This window comes from Tachyglossus aculeatus, chromosome 2 (assembly GCF_015852505.1).
Source record: "Tachyglossus aculeatus isolate mTacAcu1 chromosome 2, mTacAcu1.pri, whole genome shotgun sequence".
Lineage (NCBI taxonomy): Eukaryota > Metazoa > Chordata > Mammalia > Monotremata > Tachyglossidae > Tachyglossus > Tachyglossus aculeatus.
In genome coordinates, this window is record NC_052067.1 from 149,767,936 (window position 1) to 149,781,296 (window position 13,361).

At 41.8% G+C, this 13,361-nt stretch overlaps 1 protein-coding gene and 1 non-coding gene across 6 annotated transcripts in view; both read left to right on the forward strand.

The window, feature by feature from the left end:
- The window catches only part of CNTN1 (contactin 1), a 520,093-nt gene that overhangs the window by 223,848 nt on the left and 282,884 nt on the right, over positions 1–13,361 (forward strand). The window lies entirely within an intron of this gene.
- On the forward strand, positions 11,337–11,474 carry LOC119923986. The gene has a single exon (XR_005449015.1). It is a non-coding gene; the product is annotated as a small nucleolar RNA SNORA7 (small nucleolar RNA).

The window sequence follows — 13,361 nt, forward strand, 5'->3', positions numbered from 1 at the left end:
CCCTGCCCACAAGGAGTTTACTGTCTTACTGTCTTTTAAAGCCCTCCCACATGAGATTGGATGCAAACTTGCAGACATTTTCTCAAGGAGTTAGGAAATGTTTTTAGTGTGCCTGAACAAAAGGCACTGGAAGCCCAAATGAGATACATTTGCATTCCAAAGGTTAACACTTTCCTTTTAAATGAATTCATTTAAAAGGACCCAGGTAACTCAAAGTCTACTTTCCATTTGGCACAGAAGTGCAAGTGAATGCTCAGTGTTATCATAGCCTAATGTTGGTGGTCAGAAGTCACCATACTGTCAAATCAATAATAGGCTCAAGTACTTCCCAGTAGAAAAAACTCAACTTTAATTTTAAGATGATTGAAAATAAGACAATTACCAGTATTGCATTTATCAGTAAAATACATCTGAGGTTTATCAATTATATTTCCCCCATAACATTTCAACCATGGTGTTGAGTGGATTTTTTTTTAAATCACCCTTTAGTGCGTCTTACTCTCCTTATACGGATTTCTGTTTCAGGAAGCATCCTCCAGTTGACTTAAAGTTTAAGAATAGATGCTAATGGGCACAGACTCAAAAGGGAAAGATGAAATTAAAAAAAAAACCTCACCGTTACTTCCTCTTGCTATTCTCTTTGGCCAGAGAATCCTTCAATGAAACCATCCATTTGGGTTTGGTCATTAGTCATTTAAACTTATAATGTGGAGGGAAGATGTTAAGCTGTAAGGAAAAGAATATCTTTATACTAAATAGCAAGTGTAAACCTACATAGGAGTAGCGCTTTGGAAATGCTGTGTTTACATATGCAATGGATCCGTGTTTCAGGACACGTTTTCTCGTTAAAATTGAGGGTGCGTTTAGTATCCAAAGCTCTTCCTAGGGTGATATTCCAATCTTCTGATCTTTAATGACACTTATGGGGACCATTCCATTAAAATAAATATTATAACTAGAGCAGCTTTTCCAGGACAAAGTCATATCATCAAAATATTGGTTGGATTTTAAATCGCCTCGTCATTCATCCTGAGTTGAATTGTACCTCAGATTCATATAGTATCTTTCTATCCTAATCCTTGTAATAAAATTCTACAAAGTGTACATGCATTTTTCGTCCGTAAATATTATTCAGACATTTCTTCCTGGAGAAGAACAAATGACCTCCTTGCTCTTAAAAACTTAGCTTTCGCCAAGAGCTGGATGCGGGATCAAATGCACCTTCGGCATTTCTCTCGCACTTGTCTCATGTTTCTTGGAAATGCTTAGGCCCTCACAGTTTGGTTCCTGAGCAGCTTCAAAGGTGTTATCTTTTTATTGCCATGTTGATGTTTTATAATAACTCGATACTTATATAGCAAGCTTACCCACCTGCTCCTTGACGGTGGAAAGGAAGCAGAAGACACAGAGGACACGTGTTGACCGAAGTGGAGATTCTGGGCACTTAGCTCCTCTCTCGCCAAAAGAGATTCAGGAAACAAACTCACCTTCCCTTCCCTCTCCAGGCTTAGTCAGCCTGGAAGCAGCATGGCTCAGTGGAAAGAGCCCGGGCTTTGGAGTCAGAGGTCATGGGTTCGAACCCCGGCTCCGCCAACTGTCAGCTGTGTGACTTTGGGCAAGTCACTTAACTTCTCTGTGCCTCAGTTACCTCATCTGTAAAATGGGGATTAAGACTGTGAGCCCCCCGTGGGACAACCTGATCACTTTGTAAACTCCCCAGTGCTTAGAACAGTGCTTTGCACATAGTAAGTGCTTAATAAATGCCATCATTATTATTATTATTATTAAAGGGGGCAACAGAGATTACTATAAATAAAGAATTTATAGATATGTACAGAGACTGTGCTTTCCTTATGGCCAGGAAGTGTGTCTGCTAGTTCTGTTGTATCGTACTGTCTTGGGCATTTAGCACATAGTAAGTGCTCAATAAATGTCAGTAATTGATTGATAATGCACTGGGTTTAAGGGTGGGATGAATATCACATGCCCAAAGCTCCAAGTGCATCAGTGACACTGTAGGTAAAACTGCTCTGACCTCATCAGGATGTCCTTCAGCAAAGGCAGGAGATGCTGCTCTTCCTGCAGGTGGCTTCACTCTCACTCTCTTTGTCTCCCATAAAACTTTCAGGACCTCCCGATTGAAAACCATGTTTCTCGACCACTTGATATTTGACCTTTTAGTCCTCTGATGCCCTTCGGAGTTTTTTTCACCAGGCTATCCTTATGTATTTAGAGTACATAAGGAATATTGTTGTAACTACTCACTGCACTGCAATCTCATTTATCTCACTGTTGACCCCTTGTCCACATCCTCCCTCTGGCCTGGAAATCCCTCCCCTTCCATATCTGAAAGACCACCACTCTGCCTGCTTTCAAAGCCGTATGGAATTCACACATCATTCAGGAGGCCTTCCTCAACTAACCCCTCATTTTTCCTACTCCCTTTCACTTCTGCATCAACTATGCACTTGGATCCATACCCTTCAATCACTTGATATTCACCTCAGCTTCACAGCACTTGTGAGCGTATCCATATTTTTATCCATTCATTCAATCATATTTATTGAGCGCTTACTGTGTGCAGAGCACTGTACTAAGCACTTAGAAAGTACAATTTGGCAACAGAGACAATCCCTACCCAACAATGGGTAAGTTCTTCATAGGCAAAGTACTTATCTACCATTTCTGTTGTATTGTATTCTCACAAGTGCTTAGTAAAAACTGCTCTGTACACAGTAAGCATTCAATAAATACCATTGATGGATTTGATTAATGACATTTTTTAACAAATTCCTTTAGAGAATTTCTAATCAATTGGTAGGTGTGTTTGCTTCAAGTATTCTGGACCTATTTCTCAGAAGCGTTTCTGTTTTTATTAGTAATAATAATAATAACAATAATAATAATAACAGTATTTGTTAAGCGCTTACTGTGTGCCAAGCACTCTTCTAAGCCCTGGGGTAGATACAAGGTAATCAGGTTGTTCCAGGAGGGGTTTACAATCTTAATCCCCATTTTACAGATAAGGTAACTGAGGCACAGAAAAGTGCCTTTTCACTACACCTTGCTTCTTCCCAGCATGCTGCTTCTACCTCTTTGTGCTGTATTATTCTCCAAGGCTTGTTCTTAAAGAAAGACCCACACTAAGTAGAAAATTAGCTATTACCATTACTCTATAGACCTATAGTTTTGGTCTGCAGGGAACGTGTCTACAACTCTATTATATTGTACTCTTCCAAGTGCTCAATAAATTCAATTGATCGATTTTGAAACCATCATGATGCCATACTCTTGTCCGTCCATCTCCCAGAGGCTATACAAGTCTATTGAATTGCTTTACTATCTCTCTGTCTCTAAGTCATTGCACTACATACTGCCTAGGTAAAAGAATTTAGTGACAACATTCAGCTTAAAGTCACCACCGGAAATCCTTTATTGTGTTTGGGGGTATTCTGGTGGAGGCTCTTATATAACTTTGTTCTTCAAGCTTCCATTTAAATGCATGTGCATTTTGTTCACTAACTCTAAGAAATATTAAGCAATCTGGAGTCAATAGATGGCTTTAGAGGTGGCTTACAACATAGGGAAACTGCCTATTTAACTACTCTGAAGGGGTTTTCTGACACTGCCCATTTTCTTTGCCTTTAGCTTCTTAGCACAGCCTTGCTGCTTCTGCAATTTATCATTTGGAGCTTTTCCCTGTGAGTTGAGACAATAGATTCTGAAATAAGGAATCTAATCCTGAAATGGAAACCTGATAGATAGAAACTGATGCATTTTTTCACGTTTCCTTCTATTGAATTTTGTTGCAGCCTTCGGCTGTTTATGCAATATGCACAGGTCTCGAAGTAGAGGCCATTGCCCATCCTTTCCCTGGGGTCGGAAAGAAGACAGGAGTAGGCACAGGAGTCTAATCAATTAATCATATTTATTGAGAGCTCACTGTGCAGAGCACTGTACTAAGTGCCTGAGAAAGCACAATATAACAGAGCCTATCAACACACTCCCAGTCAACATGGAGCTTGGTTATAAATGGTAGTTACTGATTCTTGAGTTATCCCCCTTGGCATTAATGAAAGCCATCGCATGCAGTGAGAATATAAGAATAAAATGTCTACTTGTAGCACTGATTCTGCCAAAGCAACATGGCTTAGTGGAAAGAGCCTGGGCTTGGGAGTCAGAGGGGTCAGGCATGGTAGACATGGTAATAATAATAATAGTAGTGGGTTTGTTAAGCCCTTACTATGTACCAGGCACTGTACTAAGTGCTGGTGTGGTTACAAGTAAATCAGGTTGGACAAAATCCCTGTCCCACATGAGGCTCACAGTCTTAATTCCCATTTTACAAATGAGGGAAATGAGGCACAGAGAAGTTGTGACATTCCCAAGAGTCCCCTTTTTCCTCTCCTCCTCCCCACCCCCTGTCCTACCTCCTTCCCCTCCCCGCAGCACCTGTATATATGTTTGTACAGATTTACTAGTCTATTTTACTTGTACATATTTACTATTCCATTTATTTTGTTAATGATGTGCATTTAGCTTTAATTCTATTTGTTCTGATGACTTGACACCTGTCCACGTTTCGTTTTGCTGTCTGTCTCCCCCTTCTAGACTGTGAGCCCATTGTTGGGTAGGTACCATCTCTATGTTGCCAACTTGTACTTTCCAAGTGCTTAGTACAGTGCTTTGCACACAGTAAGCACTCAATAAATACAATTGAATGAATGAATGAATGAATCATACAGCAGACAAGTGGCAAGGCTGGAATTACAACCTAGGTCCTTCTGACTCTCAGGGTCATGCTTTCTCCACTAGGCCATGACACCTGTCTACTTGTTTTGTTTTGTTGTCTGTCTACCCCTTCTAGACTGTGAGCCCATTGTTGGGTAGGGACCGTCTCTGTATATTGCCGATTTGTATTTCCCAAGCACTTAGTAAGGAGAAGCAGTGTGGCTCAGTGGAAAGAGCACGGGCTTTGGAGTCAGAGGTCATGGGTTCAAATCTCGGCTCTGCCACTTGTCAGCTGTGTGACTTTGGACAAGTCACTTCACTTCTCTGGGCCTCAGTTCCCTCATCTGTAAAATGGGGATGAAGACTGTAAGCCCCACGTGGGACAACCTCATCACTTTGTAGCCCCCCAGCACTTAGAACAGTGCTTTGCACATAGTAAGCACTTAATAAATGCCATCATCATCATCATCATCATCATCATCCGTGTTTTTGTGTCAGTTATTATGTCCATGTTCACACATTTGACTATGATCCATTTGTCAATTTATTTCTCCTGTCTTCCTGATTTGGTTGAAGGTTCTTCAAGGACTGGGATGTTGAATTTTGCTTCAATATATTTTTCAAGTGTGCACTTTAGTGCTCTGTATCCAGTAGGGACTAAACGAGTGCCGTCAATTTTGAAAATATAGGACGGTTAATAAATGAACTACCTACCCAGAGTCTTAACCTTGCTAACACTGGGGAAAAGTAGAAAAGTAATTAGATTTCTAGAGGTAAGCAATTCATATATTATTGACTACTCTTTGGATAAATTGTTGGAAAGTTTATGTTCATTAAGCAGTTCGAACTTTAACCATATTGTCTTAAATGTTGCTTTTCTTTTATTCATAATATTTGTTAAGCACTTACTTTGTTCCATGCACTGTACTAAGTGCTGAGGTAGATACAAGATTATCAGATTGGACACAGTGCATATCCCACATTGGGCTCACGGTTTTATCACCCATTTTTACAGATGAGGTAACTGAGGCAAAGTTAAGTGACATGCTCAGGTCACACAGCAGACAAATGGAGCTGGGATTAGAATCCAGGTCCTGTTGACTCCCAGGCCAATGCTGTATTCACTAGGCCATGCTGCTTATTACATTAGAGTATTTCTTTTTTTTTATATAGAGTTTGTAAACACTATGTGCCAGACATTCTACTAAGCTCTGGGGTATATACAAGCTTATCAAGTTAGACACAGTCCATGTCCCACATGGAGCTCATAGTCTTAATCCCAATTTTACAGATGAAGTAACAGAAGCACAGAGAAGTTGTGACTTTCCCAAGGTCACCCAGCAGATAAGTGGCAGACAAGTGCTCTATACATTAGGCCACACTTGTCTCTATGTGTGTTTGTTGTCATGTTCTGATTTCAGTAACAAATAATTTTGACCCACGAGGGGAAGGGAAAACCTCCCCAGTTTTGCAGTTAAAGTGTCCATTACTAGAAACTTTAAGAAGGCAGCATTTCCTAAGGAATGAACATCTAGATCAAGGAACATCAAAGACAAGATAATTCAAAGAACTCTTTTAAGTCTTGCTCCATTAACTCAGACTTTAATGCAAAGTGCTTTGATCTGATGATAAGATAGTAAGCAGATAATACACTATTAATAATTCTATCGGAAGCACCTAGAGATCAGTGATAAATATATTTCACTCCCCTTAACTCTAAAAACACTTAGTAGAGTACTTTGCATAAGGTCGGGTTTGATGGAATATTTTTATTCAAAACTACTTTCTGATGTTTTATCTGAGTCTCTTCTTAACTATTGAATATAATAGAGAAGCAGCGTGGCTTAGTGGAAAGAGCACGGGCTTGGGAGTCAGAGGTCGTGGGTTCTAATCCCGGCTCCACCACTTGTCAGCTGTGTGACTTTGGGCAAGTCACTTAACTTCTCTGGTCCTCAGTTACCTCATCTGTAAAATGGGGATTAAGACTGTGAGCCCCACGTGGGACAACTTAATTACCTTGTATCTACCCCAGTGCTTAGAACAGTGCTTGGCACATAGTAAGCGCTTAACTAATACCATCATTATTAGTATTAAAATAATGGACCTGGGACCAGTATAACCTGGGTTCTAATCCCAGTTCCTCCACTTGTCTGCTGTGAGACCTTGGACAGCTTAACCTCTGTAAGCCTCAGTTATCCGTTTGCGGTGACAGGGAATGACATATTATACCTGCAGATTCAGTTGATGGAGTGAAATATGCTATTGCCCAAAAATGTGGTGATAGACTTTGGGAGAAATCATTTGGAAGGAAAACATTAATGAAAATTTGAGAAGACTGATTATTAGTGGTATGTACTTGATAAGGAAGGTGGCAGTGCAGATTTCTCAGGACCAAGTGTGAACACTGATGAATTTGAAAGCCTCAGAAGGCTTTCAGAAGTGATCAATTTCCAAATGTTGTGGATATTGCAAGTTTGGAAGGGATATCATTCTTCTATAGCTATGGAAGAGTCTGCTTATGCCTTGTCACAAAAATACTGATCTTAAGAACCTAACCCTTCCTAACCTCTTGCAACTGTCTATATATAATCTGTCAAGCAGCATTGTGTAGCAAATGGAGCAGAAGTCTCTTTGTGCCTTGTCACAAAAATACTGATCTTAAGAACCTAACCCTTCCTCACCTCTTGCAACTCTCTATATATAATCTATCAAGCAGCATTGTGTAGCAGATAGAGCAGAAGTCAGGAGGTCATGGGTTCTAATCCTGGCTTCACCACTTGTCTGCTCTTTGATCTTAGGCAAGTCACTTCACTTCTCTGTACCACAGTTACTTCATCTGTAAAATGGGAAATAAGACTGTGAGCCCTACGTGGGACAGGGACTGTGTCCAACCCGATTTGTTTGTATCCACCCCAGGGCTTAGTACAGTGCTTGGCACATAGAAAGCACCTAAAAAGTACCATAATTAACAATTATTATATATATTTTCACACACATCTAGAAGTAGTTTTTCTTAGTGGATAGTGTATGGGCCTGGGAGTCAGAAGGACCTGGGTTCTATTCCTGGCCCCACCACTTGTCAGTTGTGTGACCTTGGGCAAGTCACTTATACTCTCTGTGCCTCAGTTACCTCATCTTTAAAGTCCTTAAAATTAAGACTGTGAACTCCATGTGGGACAGGGACTATATCCAACCCAATTTGCATGTATTCACCTTAGCGCTTAGTGCAGTGCCTGGCACATAGTAAGCACTTAATAAATGCCATTTATTATTATTACTATTATCTTTAGATTTACATGTATATATATGTCAGTATGCGTGTGTGTGAATGTTTGTGTATACTCATACACGTGCTAACATATGCAAGTATACACATGTAGATGCCACCATTTACCCCCCATGGACAGGGCAGCCATGTCCTCCTTGCTCCCCTCTGGGCTCCTGGGATGTTCCCCCTTGTCCCCAGAGCTCCTTGAGGAGGAGCAGTCTAGCGTCTTCCAGACACCCAGTCCCCCAGGGAAGCCTTGGGGAGTCCTTCAAGGATGGAGTGGTGGCTGGGGTTTCTGAGGCTGCATGAACTCCAAAAGGCTGTGGACTCTGGGCCACTGGCCAGCTCAAGTCCTTGACCACGACTGCAGTTCTGGGCTTGCGGCTGCTCTGGTGTGGCCATGGGATTTCCCTTGTTTCGAACCTGTGCATACATTGATAGACAACTTCGCTAAAATCCACCCTTTCTTCCCATTCAAACTGTTACCATGCTGATCCAAGCAGTTATTCTATCTCGCACTGAATATTTGATCTGCCTCCTCGCTGACTTTCTGGCCTCCTGTGTCTCCCCACTCCAATCCATACATCACTCTGCTACGTGGATATTTTTTCAACAAAAATGTTCGGCCTATGACTCCCCACTCGTCAAGAACCTCCAGTGGCTGTCCACCTCCACATCAAACAAAAACTCCTTACCATTGACTTTAAAGTACTCATTCATCTTGCCTCATCCTACCTCACCTTATTAATGTTCTACTGCAGCCCAGCTCACATATTCTTCTCCCCTTGAGCCTGCTCACTTATTGTGCCCCAGTCTCATCTATCTTGCCATTGACCACCATCCCTGTCCTCCCCATGGCCTGGAACCCCCTCCCCCCAAATATACACCAGACCACCACTCTCTCTACCTTCAGAGTATTGATAAGGTTATATCTCCTCCCAGAGGCCTTTCTGACTGAGCCCTTTATTCCCCTGGCTGGTTCTCCCTCTGTGTCGTCTATTCACTTGGATCTGTGACCTTTGGACATTTTGTATTCATCCCACACACAACCCTAAAACATTATGTATAATGAATTATTTATTCATAGCAATGTCTGTCTCCCCCTCTAGACTATGAGCTCATTAAGGGCAGGTAACTAATTCTTTTGTACTCTACCAAGATTTTAGTGCAGTGTGCTGCACATAGTAAGGGCTCAATAAATGGTGTTGATTGATTGATTGATCAGTAGGATTTATTGAGGGCCTATTGTGTGCATAGCATTGTTCTAAGTCCTGGTCTGTACTGGCCAGGACCTATCCTGTGCCATGGGGGATTTAAGAGATTCCTTGCTTTCTCTTCCTACCTGACTGCTGGGTGAAACTGCCCAGTCAGTGATAACCCTTGCCATCTTCCCATCTTGACACCATGGCCCATGTTCACACAATGTAAGCACTTAATGAATAAAACTACCACTAAGCATTTGGAAGACTACAATATAAAAAGAATCCCTGTCCCCAAGAATTTCTCAATCTGGTGGGGAAGCAGGCGCTTAAACATATTGCAGGCAGTTCAAGTAATGGAGAAAGTTAATTTTGTAAAGGCATGTTACAGAGCATAATCAGTCAGCGGTATTCATTGAGGGACTACTATGTGTAGAGCAGTTTACTAAGCATTTGGGAAAATACAATATACTTGGTGGACAAGTTTCCTGCCCTTGAGAAACTTTCAGTCTAACTGGGAAGACAGACATTCAAATAAATTATAGGTAGGGGAAACAATCAAATATGAAGATATGTACATTAGTGCTATAAGGTAATTCTTAAGTCGTTAGAGGGTGGGAATAAGTGAATGGGTGACGGGGTATGGAAGGAAAATTGGATGGGGGATGTAAACAGTCAGGGAAAGTTTCCTGGAGCAGATGTGATTTTAGTAGAACTTTGAAGCTGGGGAGAGGGCTGGTTTGTCAGTTTTGTAGGGGGACAGGGTTCCAGTCAAATGACAGAGAGCATGAGTTTGTGTTTAAGCCATGGAGGTTGTTTTACCAATGATGAGACCTCTTTCTAGTTGCCATCAAAGTACTGTCTGATGCAGAAGATAATTCTCATTTATCTTTTATTATTTACAAACTAACAAAAATATATTTCTAAAACACTTCCCACTCCTGGCTCCCTGAATGGGGCTCATCGGGGATGTTTCTAGCCGCTCCAAAGAACTCAAAGACCTTCCATGGAGCTGCAGATGAAAGTGGGAAGTGATTTAAACACTTCTTTTCCTCAATTTACTCTTCAAGAGAATCTTCAAAGTTACCAGTCTGGCCACAGCACAGTATTTTGTCTTTCTCTTATTCAGCCCTTTCTGAAGTGAAGCTTTGATTAAAGTTGGCTGGTATTAAAATAGATGTGATGACTTTCTGGTGAGAACAATACTTTGAAGAAGGAGATTGATGCTCTAAGGGTCACAGGACTCCACAGGGAGAAGGTGTGTTGAAAAAACCTCCACCTTTTCTCCAAATATACAGTTTTCTAAGAAACTGTCACAAAAATATGAATTTGATAGAAAAACATACAAAAATGAAGAGGAGAATAGGGAATGGAAGGTTTAAAGAAAAATGTGTCTATATAAAAGGAAGTCCCCATACGATGAACAAATAAGCAAAATTAAAAGTAGATCATTTTATTATTCTCAGTCCTATAACTAAATAAAGTTCATCAGTGAGATGTAAACTCCAAGGTACCTATACTAATCTTAAGGAAATAACAAAGAGCCACCACACAAATTTAAAAGACCTTTTAAGAAAATCCAAGAGAGGCAATGACTTTCCTCTTCTGTCAACTAGCATCACGCACACTGGCACCAGAGAGAAAATGAGCCTTAATGGATAATTATGGGATCATTAATGACTACTGGTCTCCATCATTCCAGCCTCTCCCCTAGTCATGCTAATGCCCACTTCATCTCCTAAATTATTATTTATTTAGAGCACATCTCTTCCCTCGTGAAAAACCTTATTTGGATTTTCACTCTTTATTCCCCCTACAGCAAGTTATGCACATATCCGTAATTTATTTATATTAACGTCTGTCTCCTCTAGAATGCATGCTCTTTGTGGGCAGAGTGTGTGTCTACGAATTCTGTTATATTGTACTCTCCCAAGTGTTTAGTACAATGCTCTGTGAACAGTATATGTTCTGTAAATATGATTGCTTGATTGATAGATTCTTAGATTGGGAGTTCCTCAATGTTCTATTCTGGTTCCCCTTCTATTCTACATCTACATTCTCTCCCTTAGAGAACTCATTCATTCCCATAGTTTCACCTACCATCTGTACTGGATAAATGGGATTAATTAAAAGTGCAACACTTCTCAGGATTGCACCTGGAGAGTTTCCAGTACTCTACCAGTCTCGGTTATTGGAGGGAGAGTCAAAAAGAGGTATAAACGTTCCATTCCTAGCTTGGGCAGTGGCTAGCAAGTGGAAGGCAATCTGCTACAAGTCAAAACTCATCTGTGCTGGGCAGCAGTGGTGTGGTAGAGAGTCGACGGCGGAGACCCGAGTTTACTGCACCGAAGGAGGCAATGGTAAACAACTTCCGTATTTTTACCCAGAAAACTCTCTGGATACACTGCCAGAATGATTGCAGATGGAGAGCGGGGCATTCTGGGAGATATGGGTCCATGGTGTTGCTGTGGGTCGGAAATGACTCAACAGCATAAGACAAGGCTAGAGTGCAAACTCAAGTTTCAGTAGATCATGGCAATCAATCAATCAATCATATTTATTGAGCGCTTACTGTGTGCAGAGCACTGTACTAAGCACTTGGGAAGTACAAGTTGGCAACATATAGAGACAGTCCCTACCCAACAGTGGGCTCACAGTCTAGAAGACTGGCAACTACATAAACCTCTTTGCTAAGCCCCCAATATCTCCCTACTCCCATTCATACTTCACTCTGCTGCCCGGATTATTTTTCTAAAATAACATTCAATTGACATCTCCCCATTCCTTATAAATCTACAATAGTTGACCATCCATCTCCACATCAAACAGGTGCTTTTTATCATTGTCTTTAAGGCACTAAACAGCCCTCCCCCTCTTATCTGGCCCTGCTGATGTCCTGAAACAACCCAGGATACACAGTTTGGTTCCCTAACACCCACCTACTCACTGTACCTCTATTTTACCTATCTCACTATTGGCTCCATGTCCACATCCTCCCCCTGGCCAGGAATTCACTCAACCTTTTTATCTGGCAGACTACCACTACCCCACCTTCCAAACCCTGTTAAAACCATATTTCGTCCAAGACCCTGTCCCTGACTAAGCCCTCACTTCCTCTATTTGCCCTTCACTTTTGGATCTACTCCCACTAAGCACGTGTACATATCATGTAACTTTTACATTCTCTCATTTCCCCTACCTGTAATTTATTTCAAGGTATATGATCACCTCTAAACTAAGAGCTCCTGGTGGGCAGGGTTTATGTTTATGAACTCTCGTGCTTTGTATTGTTCCTGACCCGAACACTGCTCCTCCTCACCATCACTGAACCCTGGCTCTCCATCTCTCCCCAGATGACACAGTCTCCCCTGCTGCTCTCTCTAGAAGGGGAGTCATCTTCACCCACTACCCCAGACTCACTGGGAAAAGAGGAGGTACCGGCTTTCCCCAGTTCCACTTTCACACAAGTCCACCTCCCCCATCCCTCTCGTTCCCTTCCTTTGAAGGTCATATTATCTACCTCTGCCACCCACTCCAGATTCTAGTAATGGTCACCTGCCGCCCCCCCAGGCTCCCCCTCCAACATTTTGAACTATCATCTCTAGTCACTGTACAATATCTACCTTCACCAACTCTGAAGTCCCTCTATCCAACCAAAATCTCCTCACCTACCTTCTCTCCCCCACACCTCCTCCCTGCAAATCTGTCCTGTTCCCCCCAAGAGACCTCCAATCTTTTGACCCTATCCAATTTTTCCAAGTCGTCATGCCCTATTTAGTCTCCAAACCCAAACTACTTTCCCTTAATGACCAAATTGATACCCTCAACACCACCCTCTCTACTAAACTTAATGCACTTGCTCCCCTATCCCTATGTCAATCTTGTACTACTAACCCACAGCCCTGGATCACCTCCCCAGCCTGCTTCCTTCACTCCATGAGCTGCAGAGTGGTGCTGGCAGATATCTAGGTATTAGGCTGACCTCGCCCACATCAACTTCATCCATGAAGCAACATGGCTTAGTAGAAAGAGCATGGGCTTGGGAGTCAGAGGTCATGGGTTCTAATCCCTGCTCCACCACTTGTCAGCTGTGGGACTTTGGGCAAGTCACTTAACTTCTCTGCGCCTCAATTACCTCATCTGTAAAATGGGTACTTAGACTG